Source organism: Bos grunniens, chromosome 10 (assembly GCF_055505025.1).
Source record: "Bos grunniens cultivar Pamir isolate PY7600 chromosome 10, Bosgru_T2T1.0, whole genome shotgun sequence".
Lineage (NCBI taxonomy): Eukaryota > Metazoa > Chordata > Mammalia > Artiodactyla > Bovidae > Bos > Bos grunniens.
Genome location: NC_141174.1, coordinates 84,643,506 through 84,669,498, shown reverse-complemented (window position 1 = coordinate 84,669,498; position 25,993 = coordinate 84,643,506). Strand labels below are relative to the sequence as shown.

Below are 25,993 nucleotides of genomic sequence, written 5' to 3'. Positions count from 1 at the left end.
AAATAAGATGATTAAATATTAAAGGAAGCAAATGCATATTAACCACTGAGCTAGACTGTAAATAAAACTCCACTTGGGGACAAAGTAAACAACCTCTCCACGTCCTCCTCCTGATGTTTTACCTGCTTGTACTACAACATCCCTTACATTATCAAGGACGGTGACAAATTTCCACAAGCTCCAGGGATTGTTTCTGTTCTAGTTCCCGCATTGGCACAAGAGTAATTTACACTTCCTCCAAAAAGTCAGATTTGGGAAAACCATTCCATGGGAATGAAAAACCGCCCAATACAACTGTGTACAGGAAGGAGGCAAGGGCTACACTGCAGAGCATGCCGCCAGCTAAACTCTGTTACGAATATCATCAAGAAAGCCATTTTCTACCATGCGAAATATTAGGCACATATTCTGAGATATATAAGATCATATGCCATCATGTATTATTTTTGAAACAACTTTTTTTTCCCCCCAAATCACGTTAGACATCACAATGGATTCTTGGCTGGACCCAGAGACTCTGCCCACTCCATTTCACCCTTCTTCAGAGGAAATCTGGGTGGGATAGAACTCAGGCCCCATCCTTTGGTTAACAAAGCAAGCACATCCTTTCTAGAAATAGGACAGCAAAGGCAAAGCAAATAGAAAGAAAGGGGGAAATCTGCAAGGAGTAATAACAGCTATATATGGAGCTGTCTTCTGTAATAACTAAGGCTCAGGAGACAGGATGATGGACCCTCCTACACTGTGGATATCCTGAACCTCCTCTGTTTCTCAATCTCCTTTTCCTACTCTCTCTCTCCTTCTCAGCTATTTCCCAAGAGCTCAAGACAAATTCCCACCTCTGCTGTCCCCTGTGCCAATAAGGTTCTTCCCTTACCTTCATTCTAGTTCTTAAATACCACTTCCTCAGAGAACTTCTCAAATACTGTATCTACAGCACTAGCCCCATGCTAGCCTTGCCGCTCTTTATCTTTCGGCCCTGGTTCATCCATCTTCATAATACTTACCAGTATCTGCCAGCATATCATATGTTTACCCATTTATTAGCCTACTTCCTATTTCTGGTATTTACTTCAAAAATAATCAAAATAATCAGGGGAACAGACTGAATTCAACAGCACATGGAAAGGATTATACACCATGACACCACATATACCAATGCAGGAGACATGGATTCAATCCCTGGTCTGGGAAAATCCCACATGGCCATGAAGCAACTAAGCCTATATGCCACAACTATTGAGCTCATGCTCTAGAGCCCAGGAGCCACAACTACTGAATCCTGCATGCCCGTGCTCACAAGAGAAGCCATGGCGATGAGAAGCCCTTACACTGCAACTAGAGAAAAGCCCATACAGCAATGAAGACCCAGCAAAGCCAAAGATAACTAAATCATAAAAAAAGAAGGAAATTACCTCAACATAATAATAGTTATATGTGAAAAGCACATAGGTATCATCATATCCAATGGTGAAACACTTCCTCTACCATCAGGAACAAAATAAGGATGCTCACTATCACTATTTTTATTCAACAAAGTATTAGAAGTTCTACCCAGAACAATTAGACAAAAAAAGGAAACAAAAGGCATTCAAATTGGAAAGGGAGAAGTAAAATTATTCTGTTTGCAGACGACATGATGGTATATGTTGCTCTTTGTTGTTTAGTTGTTAAGTTATATCTGACTCTTTTGCAACCCCATGGACTGTAGCCCGCCAGGCTCCTCTGTCCATGGGATTTCCCAGGAATGAATCCTGGAGTGGGTTGCCATTTCCTTCTCCAGGGGATCTTCCTGACCAAGGATTGAACCCAGGTCTCCTGTATTGGCAGGCAGATTCTTTATCATTGAGCCACCTGGGAACTTGATGTTATATGCAGAAAATCCTAAAAATTCCACAAGAATAAAAAATTTAGACCTAATCAATGAATTCAGCACAATTACAGGATAAAAAAGCAACACACAACAATTATGCTTCTATATACACTAACAAGGAGTAATCCAGAAATGAAACTAAGAAAACAATTCCACTTATAATAGCATCAAAAATAATACAATAATTAGGACTAAACCAATAAAGTGAAAGACTTGTATACCAAAAACTACAAAACATTGCTGAAAGAAATTAGAGAAGATAACAAATAAATGAAAAGACAGTTCATGTTAGACTGGAAGATTTACTATCATTAATGTCAATACTACTCAAAGCAATTCACAGATTCAATATAATCTCTATCAAAATTCCAAAGGCATTTTTTTTTTCAGAAATAGAAAAATTTATCTTAAAATTCATATTGACTTTCAAGGGAACCTAAATAGCCAAATAATCTTGAAAAAGTTTGAGGTCTCACATGTTCTGATTTCAAAGCATGCTACAAGGTTACAGTAATCAAAACAGTATGGTACTGTCATGAGAACAGATACATAGCTCATTGGGCTTCCCTGGGGGCTCAGACAGTAAAGAATCCGCCTGCAATGCAGGAGACCTGGGTTTGATCCCTGGGTTGGGAAGATCCCCTGGAGGAGGACATGGCAACCCACTCCAGTATTCTTGCCTGCAGATCCCCATGAACAGAGGAGCCTGGTGGGCTACAGTCCATGGGGTGGCTAAGAGTCAGACACAACTGAGCGACTAAGAACACACACAGCACAGATCTATGAAGTAGAATAAAGGACCAGAAATAAACCCTAATATATAAGGTCAAATGATCTTCAACAAGGGTGTAAGACCAGTTGACGGTGAAAGGACAGTCTCTTCAACAATTTCTGTTGAGAAAACTGGATATCCACGTGCAAAAGAATGAAGATGGACCCTTACCTTACACCATATAGAAAACTTAATTCAAAATGATTAAAGACTAAATTTAAAGACCTAAATTTAACATTCAAACATAAAACTCCTAAAAGAAAATACAGGGAAAAGCTTTATGACTTTGGATTTAACAGTAATTTCTTATATATGACAACAAAAGCACAGGCAACAAAAGCAAAACTGGAACTAGATCCAACTTAAAAACTCCCGTATGAAAGACAAAGAATGAGAAAGTATTTCCAAATCATGTATCTGATAAACAGTTAATAAGGAGACTATATAAAGAACTGTAACTCAATTATAAAGAAACAAATAACCCAATTAAAAATGGGCAAAGGAGTTAAATTAGACCTTTCTCCAAAGATGATATATGAATGACCAATAAGCATATAAAAAGATGTTAAACATCCTTAAATTAGAAATACAAATCAAATCGTAATAAGATATCACTTCACGCCCATTGGAATGGCTACGATCAAAAAATTAGGAAATGGTAAGTTCTGCTAAGAATGTGGAGAAATCTGAACCCTTCCCATAGATGGTAGAGAAATCTGAACCCTTCCCACAGTTGGTGGGAATGAACACAGTGTAACCACTACAGAAAACGAGATGAAGATTCCTCAAAAAATTAAAAATAGAACCACACAATCCACTAATCCTTTTTCTGGGTATATATCTGAATGGATTGAAAGTAGAGTCTCAAAGAGGGATCTGCACGCCCATGTTCACTGCAGCATTATTCACAATAGCCAAGAGGTGGAAGCAACGCAAATGTCCATTGATGGGTGAACTGATAAACAAAATGTGGTATATACGTGCAATGGAATAGGAATCAGGCATAAAAAGGAAGGAAATTCTTCACGTATTACACCACAGATGAATCTTGACATTATGCTAAGTGAAATAAACTTCAGCCCTCCAAAGACAAATACTCTATGATTCCACTTATGAGGTATCCAAAGTGGTCAAATTCAGAGAAACAAAACATAGAATGGATCTGGGGAAAGAGGGAAATGGGGAGTTGTTATTTAATGGGTGTATTTTAGATTTATAAGGTGAAAATTTTCTGATGATAATTTGCACAACAGTGTGAATATACTTAACACGACTGACATGTTCACTTAAAAATGGTTAAGATGGTAAACTGTCTGTGCTTTTTACCACAATTCAAAAGAAAACAAAAGGAATGCAGTCTCACAATATCATTACCATGATTTACATTAATTAATAAACTTTTAAAAACAAAATTAAGAGGGTGAAGATAGAGATGAAATGAGATTGACCACAGGTCAATAATTGTTAAAGCTGAGTTACAGGTTCATCAGGGGTTCACTAGGCTAAACTATTCTCTCAACTTCTGGTTCATGCACTTTTGACACTTGGTCCAATAAATGTGGTTGATGTATAAATTTTTTAACATGCCTCTCACCAAGGCCCTTCACTGATTCATTAATTTGGCAGGAAACACAGTATATCCTTTCCACTCAGTCCTCTCTGGATTAAAATGAAGCCATTTTCATTCACAGCCATATACTTACAAGATGAGTCCTGTGCTACTGAATGAAAGGATTCTGAAAAGAAGCAGTTTTTTTTTTAAAGCATTAAGAATTTACCACATATTATAATAAATGTTTCTGTACTTCAGTACTGTACTGTTTGAAAAGAAGCTATTCATTAAACTCAGAATGTACCAAGCCAACACATCTAAAAATCAAAATACAGTTGTTTCTAGAGAATAAATAAAACATTCTAACACAAAGATTCTAGGTAGACCTAAATAGATGATACCTTTAAACACTAAATCACCATAAAGAAAATCACTTAAAAGTTTCAACAGTGATTTCCTCATACTAGCATCAACTGCAAATTCATAACTTTTCAGAAATTAAATGAAATTTTAAAAATGTTTACATAATACATATCTAATGTAGAAAATTTGTAATACATTTAACTTTACATATAAAAATAGAAATTCCACCACACAGAAAAAAAATTACTAAAAATTTTGTATACTAACCTCTAATTTCTTCTCTGTTAAAAGGTCTGGTTAAGATTTTTAAACATAAATGAGTCCAACAGTTGCTTCATTTATTCAATATTTAGGAAAGAAGGTCTCTTGAGAAGAACTTTATAGAAGCAAATAAGCAAGTAGACTTTAAAATATATGCAAATTCATATAAAGTATTTATATATTTAAGGGGTAGACTCAATAGGTCACAGGTAATATTATTTAAAGACCAGTTTTAGCCTAAAGGCCATTTTAGATGCATTATCCAAAAGAGAAACATACAGAAAACTTTCACAGATTACCACAAAACTTTCATAGAAACTGCTTAAAACCAAGAAAAAGACATGCTAAACTAATTCACAGTTGTTGATCATTCTAGTGTCGCAGACCCCTTCAAGAATGAGATGAAAGGAATGGACACTCTTTTTAAATGTATATATAAGCACATAATCAAAATAATTTACATTTATTTTTGGAGGATCACTGATCTCTCTACAAATATGGAATCCAAGAACTCCAAGTCAAAAACCGCTAACACAGATAAGGAGAAGCAGCAAAGGAGTTTTGTCTTTCATCTCTAAAATACTGAATAACTGTCAGAAAATGGGATAATTTATTTTGTTCAGTAAAAATTTACCAAGCATTATGTGTAAAGGGATATATTTAAATACTCGACTCAGGATTTAAATACACATTATCATTTGGTATGTGCTATGCCACAAGTCAGGTGCAGGATATAAAATAGGGAACAAAACATACATGAGACCTGGCCTCAGGCAATTCACAGGAATAAAACCCAGTTATTTTCTTCAATTGCTCTCACAATATGAAAAAGACAGATACATATGTAAACATGCAAATAATCATAATACACTGCCATCTATGTTCTATGCTCAGATGCTCAGTTGTGTCTGACTCTTTATGACCCCATGGACTGTTGCCTGCCAGGTTCCTCTGTCTATGGGATTCTCCCTGCTGTAATACTACATTAATTACATGGAAGGTATAGAAATAGTTCCAAAGAGAGAAAATCAGAAAAAAAAAAAAAAATTGTAGGAAAAAAAGTAGATAGTTTAGTAAACTACCTACTAAAAGATGAGTAGGGAGACAAGATCAGAGGCCGAACTCAGGATCTAACAAGATGGCCGGGCTGCCCCACAAGATTATCAAGGAAACCCAGCATCTGCTGGCAGAACCAGTTCCTGGCATAAAGCAGAACCAGAGAAAAGCAATGCCTGTTATTTTCATGTGGTCGCTGCTGGCCCACAGGATTCCCCCTTTGAGGGAGGGACTTTTAAACTTGAGCTATTCCTTCCAGAAGAGTACCCAATGACAGCCCCTAAAGTACATTTTATAACCAAAATTTATCATCCTAATGTAGACAAGCTGGGAAGAATATGTTTAGATATTTTGAATAGGTGGTCCCCAGCACTGCCATATGAACAGTTCTGCCATGGATCCTGGCTTTGTTAAGTGCTTCCAAACCAGATAATCCATTAGCAAACAGTATAAGAGCACTGGAAGGCCAACGAAGCCCAAGCCATAGAAACAGCTAGAGCATGGACTAGGCTATATGCCATGAATAATATTTACATTGATCCGATCATCAAGTCTGCATGACTTCTGTTCTGCCAAGACGTCTTCCTTTTTTGTTTGCATTTAATGGACACAGTCTTAAAAACATTACAGAATAAAAGCCTAGACAGGTTCAGTCCTTTGGTGATTAAATACACATTAGCAAGTCTATGTCTTGCCCTGATTCACTGTTGTAAAGCCTGAGTAGAGGCTACAAGTATTATCTGGATGTTGTGAAACATTCAAAAGCAGTGACCCCTCTCTGCTTTTACTCATTTCCCCCATCATGGTTTAAATAGAAAGCACTGTGAATAAAGGTGGTGGTCAGGGTTAGCAGCAGGGGTGCGGGTGTTATACTTTTTTTTGGTGAGGGAGAAGGTAGTTTTAGTTTATTTAATGTGTTCCTTTCTCCCGTCTTATGGTGATCTAACTGCATTGGGTAAAAACAGCTAGCCAGTTTTTTAGAATATGCTCTCCAGCCAAGTCTAACTTTATTTAGACACTGTAGATGGACAAGCTCTATCATTTGAACTAAAATGGAAACATTAAACAAATATCACAGCCCTTATTAGTAACACTGTGACCTTCCTGTCAAGTGTAGAATTCTCCCTTCAAGAAAAACCTTGTGATCATTTTGTGTGGCTTGTCTGGAAACTTTTGTAAATCTTATGTTTTAGTAAAATATTTTCTGTCATTCTAAAAAAATTAAAATTAAAAAAAAAAGATGAGTAGAAAAATCACCAGGTTTGAAATAACACCACAAATTAGAAAATTAAACACAACTTGTAGACAAAGCACTTCATCATATTGTAATTAAAAAATCTGTTCACATACGACTGCCATATACACATCTGCAACCCAGGCTTCTCTAAGCTTCAGGCCCACATATTCAAATTTCTTCTTGACAATCCCTCTTCAGTGTCTTAAAAGTACCTCAATGTTTCAAACTATAAACATGTTCTTCCTCCTGAAACTTGATCTTACTCCAACTTTCACTAACACAGTAAATGATACTATTATCCATCTAGTTGTACAAGACAGAAATATAGAGATGAGTCTTGACACCAGACCCTCCTTGTTCCCCTGGCACCAAATCTCAGAGACTTTCAGTTCAGTTCAGTCGCTCAGCCGTGTCCAACTCTTTGCGACCCCATGGATTGTAGCACGCCAGGCCTCCCTGTCCATCACCAACTCCCGGAGTTCACTCAGACTCACGTCCATCGAGTCGGTGATGCCATCCAGTCATCTCATCCTCTGTTGTCCCCTTCTCCTCCTGCCCCCAATCCCTCCCAGCATCAGAGTCTTTTCCAATGAGTCAACTCTTCGCATGAGGTGGCCAAAGTACTGGAGTTTCAACTTTAGCATCATTCCTTCCAAAGAACACCCAGGACTGATCACCTTTAGAATGGACTGGTTGGATCTCCTTGAAGTTCAAGGGACTCTCAAGAGTCTTCTCCAACACCACAGTTCAAAAGCACCAATTCTTCGGCGCTCAGCTTTCTTCACAGTCCAACTCTCACATCCATACATGACCACTGGAAAAACCATAGCCTTGACTAGACGGACCTTTGTTGGCAAAATAATGTCTCTGCTTTTCAAAACGCTATCTAGGTTGGTCATAACTTTCCTTCCAAGGAGTAAGCGTCTTTTAATTTCATGGCTGCAGTCACCATCTGCAGTGATTTTGGAGCCCAAAAAAATAAAGTCTGACACTGTTTCCACTGTTTCCCCATCTATTTCCCATGAAGTGATGGGGCCAGATACCATGATCTTAGTTTTCTGAATGTTGAGCCTTAAGCCAACTTTTTCACTCTCTTCTTTCACTTTCATCAAGAGGCTTTTGAGTTCCTCTTCACTTTCTGGCATAAGGGTGGTGTCATCTGCATATCTGAGGTTATTGATAGTTCTCCCAGCCATCTTGATTCCAGCTTGTGCTTCTTCCAGCCCAGAGTTTCTTACGATGTACTCTGCATATAAGTTAAATAAGCAGGGTGACAGTATACAGCCTTGACGTACTCCTTTTCCTGTTTGGAACCAGTCTGTTATTCCGTGTCCAGTTCTAACTGTTGCTTCCTGACCTGCATATAGGTTTCTCAAGAGGTTGGTCAGGTGGTCTGGTATTCCCATCTCTTTCAGAATTTTCCACAGTTTATTGTGATCCACACAGTCAAAGGCTTTGGCATAGTCAATAAAGCAGAAATAGATGTTTTTCTGGAACTCTCTTGCTTTTTTGATGATCCAGGGGATGTTGGCAATTTGATCTCAGGTTTCTCTGCCTTTTCTAAAACCAGCTTGAACATCAGGAAGTTCACGGTTCACGTATTGCTGAAGCCTGGCTTGGAGAATTTTGAGCATTACTTTACTAGCGTGTGAGATGAGTACCTCCCCATTATTCAAATCCAACTGCTCAGCTCCATGTCAATCAACATCACCCTACTTCAAGTCAGCACCATCCTTCACCAGGATTACTGCATTAATTTCCTAAACAGTCTGTCCAGATTCATTCCAGCCCCTTCCCTTGTATTCTCCACACTGTAGCCAAAGGGATTTTCAGAATGCACACCAAATCACACCACCACCACTCCCTTTCAAACGCCCTCTGCCACCTCACTGAAAATCTTTCAGTAGTTTCCTATTCTTGGAGGAGAAAAACAAATTCCTTCATGTCCTGTTGTTGTTCAGTTGCTTAGTCATGTCCGACTCTTTGCAACCTCATGGACTGTAGCACACCAGGCTATGCTCATGTCTACAAATCCCTGAATAGTGTTATCCCCACTAACTCCTTCAGCCTCCTCATATTGAAATGCTAACTGATTCTCATATTATATATGCAGAAACTGAGTCACTGGGAGATTATGGGATTCTGTATAAGGCAATTGCAGTTAGCTGCAGAATGATTAGAGAATTCTTTTGTTAGACCTGTCCACTGGTTTCTACTAATTAAGAAATTTCAACTTCTCAAATCATCTGAAAATAAATCTTTGATGTAAAAAGCAAGTGTCTTTTAAAAATTTAAGCCTCAGAAACTTAGATGTCCTTTACATCAAAAAAATAAAAACTTCCATATTTGCATACACAAACTTCAATGAAGCACCTAATATATGTCAGGCATGGCACCAGAGATATAGAAGTGAATAAGACAGCCAAAATCTCTCTTTTTTAAACCACTTTATTAAAGTATAATTGACATGTAAAAAGCAGTACATATTTAAAGTACATAACTCAATGAGTTTAAGGCTTCCACAGTACACTACAATTATCACCATTCTCATTACTAAACCCAAGACAAGCCCCAACTGAAAATGGAGCGAACAGCAGAAAGCAAAGCTCATGAAGCATAAACATTCCTTGAAGATTAGGCTGCACAATTAAGAACTGTTCTACAGTTCACTGGATTGATGATAGTTAGAAATATTTCCCCCATTCCATTTAGTCCAAAGGTTATTTACTCTTCTTTCTTATATAACAGCAAGTTAGATCTTACATAACAGAAAAAGAAAAAAAAAAAAGAGAATGTTAAAATAAAACAGGAAAACAAAAGCTGTGCATCCAGTATCTTTCTCCTAGATGCCAGGCTCTCTTCCCTTTCTGATTTTTCCTTTTCCTTATTTAATTAGGCCCCATCTTATCTACTCAAGTCTTCCACTATGTCATCTGAAAGCACTATTTAGTCAGGACTCACTGGAACAATTAGAGGAAGGGGAAAATTTATCCTGTCAACCATTTTTCTGACCAAGACATTAACAGGCTAAATCCTGCTTTCCTGAATTTCTCTACATAAAAATGTCAAGAAAAATCAACAATAATTATTACTATTACTTAAATAACAAATCTAACATCTTAAATACTGAAGATGCTATAAAATTTTAAAAATAAATAAATAAATAAAATAACTTTAAACAAACTACAGTCTAAAAGACTCAGCACTGCCTTGATAAGATTTCCTGACCACTCCGTTTGATTCTATTCTAGTCTGTCGTATAAATACCAGACTGTCTACCACGAACTATTGCAGGTATTTGCTCCTTTATTAGAGCTGTCTAGGGGCCCAAAACAGGTTGTTTAAAATAGATAGGAAATTGCCTCTCCGATTTTAATATGTATCATTTTTTTCATAATATTACATATTTCACCCTTCCTGTTTTATTTTAACATTCTTCTGGTAACAGAAGAAGCGTCAAATTCTAAAGTAAATATATACACAGATCTTGAACACAACAAATTATAAATGTGTATCATACAAGAATAGAGCTCTTAGGCTGGATATAAAAGATCTTATTTAAGATCCCCTTTAAAATGCTAAGCAATTGGTTATTTGGGAGAAAAATTTCTCCCGAGAAAATTTTAGAGAAAAATGTATTCAAATTAGTTCTAACATCTAAGTGTCATGAGTGAATTTTATTCAGTATAAAGGTAAAAACCAAGAAGGGTCTATTATGCCTCCTACCCCACCTTACACACACCAAAGAACACAGTAATACTTCTGGTAAGTTTTAACAAACATTTCTGCTAATGTCTGAAAACAGGACAGATTTAGGAAACATTCTATGTTTATTCTTGACGAAGTAAAAAGCAAAACAGATACACTTATAAAAGAGCCTCTGATGCTATTTGACTACAGTGAAAAATAAAGAGATATTTTTGTTTCTTTGGTTTTCTATTTATTCTTGGCTTTGCAGAGAAACAGCTAAATAAAAATATGTTTGCTAGAACTAAAAAGACCCTTTGAGAATTAAACTGATAATAAATCTTACCCTACTAGCCAGTATTTTTAAAATTGAAAGTTGGAAATACAAAGATATGTAGACAGAGGGTCATAAGAAAATACATGTTTTTACAAACACATTAGAAGTTAACTGCTTTTCTTTTTAACTATGAAAAAGATAATAGTTCTACATATATGCCTAACTCTTCCTGCACAGTTATTTTACACAGGATTTGTTCCCAATGAGTCTTAATATGTTTCTCTTCATTAAAAATACATGACAAAATTAATAATGAGGACGAATGACTACTCTGATGATATTTAAGCATACAATAATAAAACACAGCATTTAAAATAAAGATTCAATTTCAAAATTCTTTAAGAAATACTTCGAAGTGCTTTACAGACATAATTGTTACACTATAAGAAAAACTCTCTAAGTCACATTGTTATTTCTACTTTCCAAACGGGGCATAAAGGAACTAAGCAACTGATGGTGTTAGCTTGGGCAGCTACTATTAATTCCCTCCTCTCCTGTAAACCCATCCTTTGCAATATGACTTTGCCATGATTCTCATCAAAAGATGGCATTTATTTCCTCATCCCTTAAATCTGGGCTGGACTTGACAAGTTGAACTGTGGCAGAAGTGATCTTGTAGAACTTTGAATCTAAGTCTCAAGAGACCTTGCAGCTTCCCCTCTGGGGCTGCTCTGACACAGTGTAAGCAAGCTAGCCTCCTAGAGCATGAGAGATCTTACGAGAGGAAGAGCCCAACCACCCAGTCATGCAATCTAGCAAAAACTGCCAGACACATTAGCATGGCCAACTTAGACCACCCAGCCTTAGAGGCACTACCAGATGACTTGGCAGCCACATGAGTAATCCCAGACAAGACCAGTGGAACAACCAAGCAGCGGAACCCAGCCCAAACTGCTGACCTATGGAGTCAGCAGCAAGTAAAATAGCTGTTGTTTCAAACCACTACATTTAAACCAAGGGCTGTCTGAATCCAGGACCTAGACTCTCTCTACCTACTAAAGCTGCAACTTATTATTTGGCTGGCAAACAAATGTATCTTGTAGTCTGATTCCATTTTATAGATAAAGAAGCAAATTAAAAAATAGCTTACTTTTTTTTAATCCATTATCTAAAAAAAGGGGGATGAGCTGGGCATAGAAATATACCTTTTTACCATCTTAAAAGAAGGAAAATAGAGACAAACAATGAATTCTGCAACTGTAATAATATGAAGCTGACCAAATTTTGTACAAAAAGTACTTTCTCTTCATTCCCAAAGATACACAAGTGTTCATTTAAAAACTAACAGCATTCATATATATTTTATCCATAAAAACTGAATTCAGCAAGTGATCTAAGAGAAAATTTGAATGTCCATGCAAAGAAAAATTAAGAAATTATTAAATTTTATGAAACTAGTAAAATCTGTGGCTTTCAACAACAAAACATTGCTACTGTAACGTTTAATAAGTATACATTCATACTTGAAGGGAAATATTGAACTAGGAATGAACCATAACAGAGAAGAACCACAAGCAGCATTTCTATGTACTCTTTAAGCACTGGCAAGCACTTTCTATACAGGGCTAGATGGTAAGTACTTCAGGGTTTGCAAGCCATGCAGTTTCTCTTATAACTGTTCAACTGTCACTGCAGAATGAAAACAGCCACAGACAATATACAAAAAATAAGTATTGCTGTGTTACAATAAAACTTCATTTATAAAAAAACAAGCAGTGGGCCACAGTTGCCAACCACTATTTTAGATGCTCAAACATCTTCAGCCAAAATACATCTAGTTTATTAGTTGTGATCAAACTAATTTGTTTGCTGCCTTATCATGAGATTTATTAGAATGTACTTTCTGTATTCATATTCCACTCTCTTCAAAACAGCACATGAGTCTAGATGTTGCTATGAAGGTATTTTGTAGATGTAATTAACATCTGAAATCAGGTAAAGGAGGTAAAGGAGATAACCCTTGATAATGTGGGGTAGGGCCTCATCCAATCACTTGAAAACCTAAAGAGCAAAATCTGAAAATTTCCAAAGAATAAGCAATCCTGCCTCATGGCTGTAACACAGAAGTCCTGCCTGAGTTCCCAGTCTGCTGGCCTGCCTTACATCAGATTTTTCAATCCCATATTCACGTAGGCTAATTCCTTAAAGTAAATAAGTATCTCTCTCTTAGATACAGATATCTTTGAGATAGAGATATATAAGTATCTTCTATTCTATTTCTCTGGAGAACCCTACCTGATTCAATAATGGGGTTTTCCTGGTGGCTCAGTGGTAAAGAATCCACCTGTAATGCAGGAGACCCGGATTTGATCCCTGGGTTGAGAAGATCCCCAGGAGAAGGGAATAGCTACCCACTCCAGTATTCTTGCCTGGAGAATCCTCTGGACAGAGCCTGGCTGACTACAGCCCATGGGTCGCAACGAGTTGAACATTACTGAGCAACTAACACTTTACTTTTACATACTCCCACTTTAGATGCCAATCACAACTCCAGTCTTTTCACCAAGTTGTCTAATATTTTACACCTAACCTTTTTGTTTACCACTACATTATGTGGTTTGCGCTTACAGTTTCCTTGCTGTCCCATGTCCCACCCCCTGGCCTCCATGCCTACATCATATATTTTTATTATTTTTGGTGGTACTGGTACTGAAGGTAGCACCCTACTTCTGGTTCCAGTTCCTGCAGTGTTCATTTTGTTGTAATAATTACCTCCGAATTTCAGTGGTTTCTCAAAATAACAAACTTGTATATCCTATTAACATTATGTTGTAGACTGTGGGTCAGCTCTGTAGAAATAGCCTGAGACGCCCCTCCAAAACCAAGGCTGAAAGAACAACCCTTATAGGAAGGGCATTCTTTTGATAAAGTATTGAAACAAGAAGGCTGGCCCAAATTTGGCCAAAGCATATGACATGAGCAGTCCCCAAATCAATAACCGTGGGAGGTCTAGTCTTTGTGAGATATGCAAAAGTCATACACGTGGGGATATATATTATACACACACACACACAGACACATATATGATCATCTTCAAGGAAGCAGGGGATTGGATAATCTGAAATAATTATACTGTCTACCACAACTTTCTTACAGAGTTTTGGATAACATACAAAAATCAGAGTATCCTTTTTAAAATTTAAGGTCATTATTACCTTAATGTTGCTGTTGTTTAGCTGCTAAGTTGTGTCTGACTCTTCTGCGACCCCGTGAACTAACCAGAGCCACCAAGTGGGAGAGGAGCATCTATAGTTCCACGACTGATCCCTGAAACTGTGAGGTCTGAGCTAGTTCTGGGTCGTGCCAACACTGAGTTATTGTATAAGACACCCAGCTGGTATCCAGAGAGAACTGCGTGGTGTGGGAAAAACCCACACATACTTGGGAATACAAAACTATTCAGTGAGTTGTGAGTAAAGGAAACAAATGTTTTCCTTTCACCCAGTAAACTCTTTCAGTGGAACAAAATGGCTTGGAGGGTAACTCCCCACAGGAAGAGACTAAGGATGTGGTGCCAGAGAAGCCTGATAAGCTCAAGATAATTGTACTGATGTCTAGAGAAAAATGCATTTCTCAAGGAATTGAGGATTAGTTCATAGCACATGGATCTGACTGAAATCAAATAGATAAAAAGACAAAAGACAACTTCCAAAACAATCCCTAGCCTGAGTTAACAGTCTATTACTCTCCTAGATCATCATGGGTCCCCACATTTCTACAGGTGAGAAGCAGGCCAGGAAAGCTGCTCACCATTTACCCATTCCCCAGCTGAGAAGGGTATACCCTCCAACACTCTGTTCCAATATGGATGAGTATATTAAAGGAAACACTTCACAGACGGCACAGCCAACGGCCACAGAAAATGATGACCTAGGGAGCCTCACACAGGAGCACAACCAGGGCCTAGTCAAGGAGCATCCCCTAGTGTGAAGAAAAGGAGGCCTCACTGTATTTACCCAAGAATATTCTTATAACTGGGGCTGCCCAGGTGGTACAGTGGTAAAGAATCCACCTGCCAATGCAGGAGACACAAGAGATGTGGGTTCAATCCCTGGGTCAGGAAGATCCCCTAGAGAAGGAAATGGCAACCCACTCCAGTACTCTTTCTGGGAAATCCCATGGGCAGAAGAGCCCGGTGGGCTATAGTCCATGAGGTCTCAGAGAGTCAGACATGACTGAGCTACTGAGCATGCGTGACACACGCAAGCAAGCGCGCGCGCACACACACACGCACACGCACACACACACACATACACACACTCACATTCTTACAATTGCTAGGATCCAGTGATTGCTGTACCCTGGCAATTCTAAGAATGTGTTGCTATGGCTTCCTGGTAGCTCAGTTGGTAAAGAATTTGCCTGCAATGCAGGAAACCCCGGTTTGATTCCTGGGTTGGGAAGATCCCTTGGAGAAGGCATAGGCTACCCACTCCAGTATTCTTGGGCTTCCCTGGTGGCTCAGACAGTAAAGAATCTGCCTGGAATGCAGGAGACCTGGGTTTGATTCCTGGATTGGGAAAATTCCCTGGAGGAGGGCATGGCAACCCACTCTAGTATTCTTGTCTGGAGAATCCCCATGGACAGAGGAGCCTGGCAGGTTGTAGTCCATGGGGTTGCAAAGAGTTGGACACAACTGAGCGACTAAGCACAGCACAGTGATTGCTGTGTGCCTCCATTCTCCCCCTTTCTTAACAAATGGGTTTACTGTGGACAGCCTATCCCTGCTCCATCATTGTACACTGGGGAGACAGAGGGTGGAAGATGACTTGTCTCTGGATCAAGAAAATCTACATACAGAAATGATGTAGAAATTTTAATGTGCTTCAAGACTTTAATATGATTGGAAGAAATTCATGAGCTATTTTTCTTGAGGAAAGGATAAATAAATCTAGTACGCAGAAAGGAAGAAAGTTAATATTTGTAATCAAGAGGCGAGATTGTGGCAGATTACATTACTGTTCACTCTTTACCATACCCATCCTTGGAAAAGGCTCTATATCCCTGCTCATTAATTCTAACTTGCCTATACCCTCCAGTGGGAACAATATTTGTCCCTGTGCCTCACTGACTTTGAACCTAATCATGTGACATGTTTTGGCAGTCATGAGGCACTCCACACCTGAACCGAAGCTTTAAGGGCTATCAGAAGTTTCAGTCAGCCCTCTGAGCTCTCAATACCATGCAAATTGCAAGTCCAGACAGAGGCTGCTCCTTCAGTCTGGGTCTTAGACTGAAAACAGGTGGAACAGGGCCACTCTGCACAGGCAGCCCGAAGTCTTTGTGTAAGATAATTTGATTATAAGCCACCGAAATCTGGGAGTTATCTATTTCTATAGCCAAGTTGATTAACACAGAAATCAAATGAAGCAAAAGGTAAAAAAAAAAAGGTGGAGGGATTCTGTGATGCGAAGCTATTACTTTAGTAGCTGAATACAGGGCAAGATACCTATGATTATAGGCTAGCACAGTTAGTGAAAGATGTGTATTTCTCTAGCAGCTGGGGGTAGGAGTAAATATAGAGTCCATAAAGGATAAATCAGTTCAGTTCAGTTGTTGGAAGTGAGGTTGCAGCAAAAATAAAATTAAAGTTGCAAACCCGATAAGTTAACATTTATTATTAATAATAAGCACTTCACATTCCCTTCACATAATCCTCAACTTGAGCAAAAAGACTTTTATTTACCATCTTCATTTTCCATGTAAAGAGAAAGAAAATTAGAGACATTCAGTAACTTGCCAATGTGAAACAGCTACCAAATGACAGAGTAAAAATTCAAATTCAAGACTCTCTAATTCTAAATTTCAATGTTTTTATATACCAATCTGTCAAAAAAAGGGCAAAGATTATCTAGTCATCAGTCCATAGAAGAGTTATCTTGGTTTTAAACTTTTTACATTTCTACAAAATGGATGCAAGAGAAAGGTGATGCCATGAGCTCAGTTCTAAATCCAAATCATATTAAACATATTATTCAGAATGAATTTTTTCTTTTATACTCTAAGATGTCCCTATTAATATGACAACCAAGAATCTAAAATAATACATCTTTTATTTCTACTGAATATATTTTCTTAAATGTAGATTATAGTAACTCAAAATTTTGAAGATTCAGGTTAAGTAATGGCCTAAATTTACCTAGTTAATATGAAAAAGATTTCCCAAGCAAATCAATAATGCAAGAAAATGGTGATGCATTTTAGATTAGAAGAGCATTTAAAACACTTTATGAACCATTTAATAGCTCTTATCTCACCCATATAAACAAAAAAATGACAGCTATTTTTATCATATAACACACAAGTTATACAAGACTAATATAAATTCAAGAAAAGGGTAGACAAATTATACAAGACTGATGTAAATTCAAGAAAAGCAGAAAAGACAACCCAGCAAAACCACAGTTAAAGAGATAATAACAACTTTACATTTTGTTACACATCCTTCCTCATTTTCAATACATAAACATTTACTTTTAAATCAAAATACACATATTTCATTTACATGGTTATTTTTAATATGAGTTCAACAGAAGTGCTTGTAAATGAATATTCCTAACTTGGAGAACTCCACTGTATTCAAATACCAGTCTTTCTGGCTCCCTCTGCTGGACACTAAGAGAAGCTTTTTATTATTATTCATTTTGTTTAAAAACTCACTCAGTCTCAGAGAAGCACTCATTTATCATTATTAAAAACATCTTTGACAACTTGTTTGAATGTATAATTTGGCCAGAAAGAGTACAATGGCCTATTACTGAGTGTGCTCCTATTAGCCAAAAGGGATTTAGCATCAGAAAATCCTCGACTGAGTTCCCAGCAAGTTCCCAGCTTGATAACTTATTTGCTAATGACCTTGGTCAAATTATTTATCCCTTCAGAGTTTCAGTATCCTCATCTGTAAAATGAAGCTAATATCACTTAGCATTTATAACCACCCAATTAGTTATAAAAATTAGAATCAATAGACTAAACGCAAGATACATGGCAGTTAAGTATTACTGCTATTACCATCACCACCACCACCAAGGGGTTAAGTCGGGATTAGACAACATACCCTCTAAAGAACTATTAATACTATACAGTTATCAAATTCAAATAGATTAACTTTTAAAATGTAAACGTACTGTACTTACTCTCCGCTACTTCCCACTGCTCTCAAGATCAAATTCCTTAAAATGATCGCTAAGATTCTTCATGGTCTGGCCCCTTCTAACTTCTGGAGTGTAATCTTGAACTTGGATACTCTCCCTTCAGTCCTCCAATCTCTTTTCATAGTGAAGTTCTTCAAAAGTACCAGGTTCCTTCACAGAGTACCTAATTACAGCATTTCCTTCCTCGATGCTGCTTAACAATAACTCATTTTTTTAGATCTCAGTTCAGCTTTTGCAGAGACACTTGCTCTGCCTTCCCAGACCAAGTCAGACCTTTCCTATTATGTATTATCCCTATTACGTATTACCACACAGAGCTGTAACTGTATATTTAAATGTGTTAGCCCTGTAATACTGCCTCCTGACCCACCCTTGTCTGTCTACAAGTTCCTCAAGATCAGGGAGTAGTATTCTGCACCCTCATAGCCTTGCCACTTGGCTGCATAGAGTAGGCACTTAAGTATCTGTTGAGTGACTGAATAAACTTAATTAACAAATACTGAAATCAAAGAATTCTTTCTCAGCCTGACTACTTCACACAGAAAGGTGGCCATATAAATGTAAAACAACATTACGGATATTTTCCTTTGTATAACTTCTCAGGCAGGCTGCTTATAAAGCCTGTTCATGAAGTTAGACAATAATACACAGAAATATCTTTAACTAAGGTGTACACTTCAAAGAGAAGAATTTTTAAGAACACAGAAACCTAAATATATGATAATCCTTTAATACTTATGATTTAATTTTTTAATTAATGTCTGTGGCTTGCTTTTGTAACAAATATTCAATTGAAAATCTGTCTAAAATTGAGTGTTTTACACTGTATTAGAATTTTACTTTTCAAGGGAATTTGTGCTTGGCAAATTAGTTGAGCTAGCAATAACCAGCTAAAAGCTGTGCTTCATGGTTTCTTCCAGAAATATGTATATTGCTGCTGCTGCTGCTGCTAAGTCGCTTCAGTCATGTCTGACTCTGTGCGACCCCATAGACGGAAGCCCACCAGGCTCCCCCGTCCCTGGGGTTCTCCAGGCAAGAACACTGGAGTGGGTTGCCATTTCCTTCTCCAATGCATGAAAGTGAAAAGTGAAAGTGAGGTTGCTCAGTCGTGTCCGACTCTTAGCGACCCCACGGACGGCAGCCTACCAGGCTCCTCCGTCCATGGGGTTTTCCAGGCAAGAGTACTGGAGTGGGGTGCCATTGCCTTCTCCGAGTATGTATATTGCACTATTTTAAACCAACACCTACCTCCAATTGCCTTAAAGAGTGTGACCTTTCCATAGATTTAACTCCTTCCTTATATAGTAAACGTTCCCAAGTATAGAAGTTTTGCCCCAAACAGCTTTTCCTCAACAAGGAAAGCCCCAACCAAACAAAGCAATGTTTGCAACACACCTCCCAGACTCAAATCTTATTTGACAGAATATCTGATAAACTCATTTGACAGATGTGTTGGATAGATTTTTCTCTTTATTGATGATTTTAGCAGATCCTATGACTCCAAAATATGCTTCCCTGGTGGTTTGATCCCTGGGTTGGGAAGATCTCCTGGAGAAGGGAACAGCTACCCACTCCAGTATTCTGGACTGGAGAATTCCATGGACTGTATAGTCCATGGAGAGCAAAGAGTCGCACACGACAGAGCAACTTTCACTTTTCACTTTTATGACTCCAAAGCTGCATTATGACATATAGAAAATTAAAAATTATTTCCTTGTTACATTAGGGAAAATCAAATTTTAAAATAAGCTCATATATATAAAATAGAATCAAGCTGTTGGGGGATCATCCAGTTCAGGAATGGTAAATAATTAGCATTATATGTGGCCACTCCCATGGCAAATATAGATAAGTCAATCTTGGCCCTCTTTCCTTTAGACCAAAGATGTCCACAGACCTCCCTGAGAATAAAGCAGTAGTCCAAAATGTGAGAAAAACATGTGCTTTTAATTGTTACAGGAAACATTTGCTGCTGATGGTTGTGACAGGAGGGAGATAGCCAACAAATTCTGGTAAATCTCCCTCCTCCATGTTTGAAAAGGAAATCCTTCAACTTTCTTGATGGACTTTCAGCCTTGAGGAGGATCTCTGGTGATAGATCTCTTAATGCACCACAGTCTCCACAGAGGTGGACGGGCCGTGATCAGGCTCAACCGTGCCTTTCCTATGTTGTCATTTAACCAAAAAATAGGAATCAAGAGTGAGAGGCACAACTAAAGTCACTGTGAACAAACTGGAACAAAAGGAGAGGTGCATTAAGAGGGAAAGTTTCAGAAATTCAGGTACTGACCTTGCAAGGAAGATGACAGGACACCAAGTCATCAAAACACAATGGTGGCTTCAAACATTGGAATGGTATGACTCATTCCCACTCTTCTGATACTGCCTTCACCAAGAAAGCTTCTGATCAACTTGCTTCCCTATAGGGAAAGACTGGATGAAGTATCCAGCCCACTAGTCAGCTGCTTACTTCTTATAATACAATAAGATGACATTTAATACTTCAGTGAACTTTCAGTGTAACTCAGCATCTTCGAATCCAATCAAGATTGAGCTTCTGCTCAAACAAGCCTAATGTGAATTTATCAAGGTGACAAAAAGGCTTCCCCTGACAAGAGGAAACTGGGTCTCCCTTAACAAAACTTGAAATTCACACTTTTACAAGACATGTATGAGCAACACTGAGGAAATCTGTAAAAACTGAAAATAGCACCGATTTTCTCACTAGCTTAGAAGCATCCTCTTTGCTGCTCTTTTAAAAATAAAACTAAATCTCTCCAAAATTCAGGTTTTAAAAGTACATACCTACTAGTCTCTCCAATTCTCGTTTCACTTGGCTTTAATTTTCATCTGAAGTAGAAATAAGATCAGAGAGCTCAGTACACTGAAAAGGCATGCAAACATTAATCTAGGTTGTAAGATCACAATTTTAAGGAATAAACATTCAGAAAAATAATGAAAGGAAATAGCAAAACAGTTAACAACTATGGAATGTGGGATTAGAGAAGACCTGAATTCTTTATATTTTCTGTATTTTCTACAATGAATATTGTTTTATTCAAGCTTCTTTACTTGCAAGAAAAAAACACCCATTCAGTAGCCTTAAGAAAAACTGGATTTATCATAAAGCTATATAAACAAAGAGCTGGAAGAGCAATCTCACAGAAAATGACAGCTGAGCTGAGCTCTACAAGTCTGGAGCTAGGGTGAACCTGGCATCAATTCTGCTCCAGAAAACTCAAGAAGAGGTCTGAGTGAAGCTGCCTACCAAAGCTCTGCCACGTACATTGTTCAATTCTAGTCCATGCATGTCTTCCACTCTGTCAGCCATGGACATGCTTTCTTTGCTTCCACCTTAAAGTCCAAATTTCCTTCATTTTAAGCAGAAGGCTGTGTGTTTAGGTATAAGAAGGTTAGGAAAATAAGCAGCTTTTGCTTACGGACTGAATTGTACTTTTTTAGATTATGTGTTGAATACACACACATGGTTTTTAGACAGAGCCAACATTACAACTTTCCTGGTGGCTCAGTGGTGAAGAATCCACCTGCTGATGCAGGAAACAGAAGTTCAATCCCTGGGTTGGGAAGATCCCCCTGGAGAAGGAAACAGCAACCCACTCCAGTATTCTTGCCTGGGAAATCCCATGGACAGAGCAGCCTGACAAGCTACAGTCCATGGGGTGGCGAGAGCCAGACACGACTTAGTGACTAAAGAACAACAAGCCAGTATAGAGAAAGGACTACAAAAAGGAGAAGTCTCCCTCTCCTCCCCGACATTTGGAGGTGGGGAGGAACAACCAATAAAAGGAAAGTTAATATTTATGTTTCTAAAAATGGTAAAAATATTATTTAAGAAAGCACAATATCCTTAGTTTCTCCTTTTACTACATAAACAATGATTATACAACAATTAGAAAATGCACATAATCAAAACAGATTACTTTGAAATTATCTGATACTGCATCACATATATATAATATGAAGTACTATAAAACTGATTGGTTCCCTTTTAAATAGATATTTCTTCTGAACTTTACTGTCCACAGAGCAGATTAATTTATATTGGCAATCTATTTATAAATTATGTGAAATATTTCATCATGGTAGAAACATCTTCTTTTCTAACACACTTTCCCATCCTGCTCAGATTAAATTGATTAAAATGAAAATAACAGAAAATGTTCTCAAAAACTAAAAACTCCAAATATATGTAAGGTAGAAACATTTAAGTTTTAATTACTAAATACCCTCAAACTGTTCTAGAACTTCTACTTGATGTGGACAGCAATCTCAGATGGTGGTTTTCAAATCTTTTTAATTTCAGAAAAATTTTTCAAAGAAGTCCTGAAGTGAATCAAGAAGAGGAGTTTCTCTTTGAAAATAGGGTCCCTTTGCTGACTGTTTTCTTTCCTTTGTCCTCTACCACCTAAGATACTCACTCCATAGAGCAGTTCAGCCCTGCAAGCTGAGCTGTATGTAGCAGGTAAGCCATCAGCATCAAAATAACCTGGTACGTGAGTTTATTCAACACACAGAATGATACCAAATCTAACCCACCTCTTAAAGTGTGGTGCAGGAGTATCTTTGAGAACCCCATATTCCTGTACTCCTTAAATATAGGAAACTACTTTTAAGAGTTTAATAAAGAATTTAGTATATATTTTTCCAATTAAAAACAAAATTCTCTACTAACCAAACTGCTGCTAAGTCGCTTCAGTCGTGTCCGACTCTGTGCGACCCCATGGACTGCAGCCTACCAGGCTTCTCCGTCCATGGGATTCTCCAGGCAAGAACACTGGAGTGGGTTGCCATTTCCTTCTCCAACTAACCAAACTAGGATTATACTAATAGGCTATCCTCCAACTTGCTTTTTTCACAGAATAAATATATCTTGGATATCTTGACATGTCACATATATGTAAATATGATGATTTCACAATCTAAATGTTAATCTCTAAGGATTACAATTTTCTATAATCAGAGAAAACAAAGTTTTTAAAAAGGAATGAATAACAAATGCTTCCATTGGTGTTTCTGTTATTTTGAGTACTGTGAATTGATTTTAGAGTTTAACGTTAGGGATTATAACATTAATACTGTACTGGAAGGTACCTTTATGGGAAACATGCCTGGTTTGGGGTCTGGACGTTCACTGAAAGTGAAAGTGTTAGTCACGTCCGACTCTTTGTGACACCATGGACTGTAGCCTGTCAGCGTCCTCTATCCATGGGATTCTCTAGGCAAGAACACTGGGGTGAGCAGCCATTCCCTCCTCCAAGAGACCTTCCCCACGCAGGGATCGAATTCAGGTCTCCTGCACTGCAGGCAGATTCTTTACCGTCTGAGCCACCACGGAAGCCCTGGCAGATTTCTAAATTGGATAATTAGTTTAATTATAGTCTTCATGTTTTGGAAATATTTAATAACTCTTACTAGCAATTTTGAATTTTTCACATATTTTACATCAGTCATGTAAACATTTAAGTTTTAATTACTAAATACCCTCAAACTGCATATGAAGAATAATTTGAATTTAGCACGAATAAGTAGTTTTCAAATTAGTATGATTTAAGTATTATTTTATAATGAAATTATAGCAAACTATTCTAACTGTATTTCACTATACAATTGGAATTGGGATATTTTGTATTGATTTTAATAAAATAGTGGCATACTCAACAGATTTCAAATAATACTCTGTACTTATGAAATTATGGAGCTTAAAGTTCAGTATCTTTACTCTCATCTTAACAAAGGATTGTAGTTACTTCTATTGCAGTGATTATTCCAGTTGGAGTTAATAAATGTTTACGTTTATAACCTCTCAGTTGACAGTGACAAAGCTCATGACTTTGCTAACGGCAGGGCTAGGCGCTGTGAGCAGTAAGAGTTTCAGGTCACTGGTTCTCACATGTTGCCCAGTGATCCTCTCAGGCACTGTGAGAGGTACAAGGGTGGCTCATATTCATCACCATATTTTTCTGAATTTCAAGGATGTTTAATGAGGCGGAGATCTAAGATCTAGCACAGCTGCGGTGCTTTAAAATCACTACTGTTCAAAGCTGGGAAACAAATCTGAATAGGCAGCTATCAGGGCTCAGAGTGTGAGACTGAGAAGACTGTCTATCCCTTTGGAGTGCAGCAGGACCCTTTTTGGGGACCACTTTCATACTGTGAACAAATCAAGAAGAGCAAGCTATTTCATCTGAAGTCTTATATAAAACATACACATTAAAGATTTAAAAAAACCTGTATTCTCTTGAGGTAAAAATCTTAAACTTTATTACATTCTTCCTAATAAGTTTTATTCAGTTTTAAACTTGCACAGTATTTTTTTCCTATATTCAAAAACACTTGCTAAATCTACTTACTTATATGTATTTATACAATATAATTATTTTGTTAAATACGAGATGGTTCAATTCTTTTTAAGAATATCTTTTGTACTTCAATCACAGCCTTTTCCTTAAAAATGAAAGAATTTCTTTTAAAAAGAACAAGTTCAGTCATAGTACTTAAATACAAAGCAAGCCAAACTCAGAGGTTCACTCTTACAATAAAAAATTTGCTTAGACTTTTCCAACAATATAGATATAACACAGCCTCACACATTTTATAGTTTGTTATTCCATTCTCATCTTTCTCTTTAACGTTTGGAGGAAAGATGAGCTTTTAAATAAACCCATGAGTTTATTATTTTAAAAGGCCAATTTTTAAACATTTCATTATTTCTCAAGTGAGAGTATATGGAAAATACAGAAAACGTTTTAAATAGCCTACAATAAAATTGATTTCTATTAATTAATGGCAATAAGAAGAACTGGCACAGTGGTAAAGAATCCACCTGCCGATGCAAGAGACACAAGAGATGCAAGTTCAATTCCTGGGTCAGGAAGATCCTGTGGAGGAGGAAATGGCAACCCACTCCAATATTCTTGCCTGGAAAATCCCACAGACAGAAGAGCCTGATGGGCTCCAGTCAATGGGGTCACCAACAGTTGGAACCAACTGAGCCACTGAGCACACGCACATGTTACGGTTTTGCTCGGGAGTTTTGTGTTTTTTTTTAGTTTCTGCATCACTGTGGACTATGACGATAATCTATGAATTGGCCTCCCCACTCTATCTGTGCCCCTTGACTACTTGTAAGCTACAGTTTACACTCTACACAGTAGTCAGAATATTTTTTAAAATCGAAGTCAGATCATATCACTCCTTTGCTATTACTGGAGGCAGTAGTTAGTATTCTCAAATATTTAACCTGAAAGTGATATTAGGAAACAATCAAGACAATTCAAACTGTGGGATGTTTTGTAAAAAGCAAACAAACAAACAGAAGAATTGGCCTACTGGACTTTTTAGATTGGGATCCAAATACAATCCAAAATCCTTACCCATGATCTGTACCTGCAAGAGATCACTGACAAAATTTCCTTCCACTTTCTCCCCTTTGCTCACCTCACTTCAATTTTAATGGTCTCCCTGTTTTTAAATTACAAAGAAAACAAATACAATTGCATCTCAAGGCTTTTAAACAAGACATCTGCCTAGAATTATTAATAATTAGAAGAAAAAGCAGATACATTCATTCCCTTCAAAAAGCTTACTATGATAATTTATCAGTTTTCCACTGCTGCAAAACCAGACAGAGACTTAAAATAGCTACCATGAATTAATATTATTGCTCATGAGTCTACACGT

General features: G+C 37.5%; 1 protein-coding gene and 1 pseudogene across 2 annotated transcripts in view; one reads left to right on the top strand and one right to left on the bottom strand.

Moving 5' to 3' along the window:
* Positions 1-25,993, bottom strand: part of UACA (uveal autoantigen with coiled-coil domains and ankyrin repeats) — an 86,121-nt gene that overhangs the window by 43,656 nt on the left and 16,472 nt on the right. The window lies entirely within an intron of this gene.
* On the top strand, positions 5,839-6,374 carry LOC147365237 (ubiquitin-conjugating enzyme E2 N pseudogene; annotated as a pseudogene).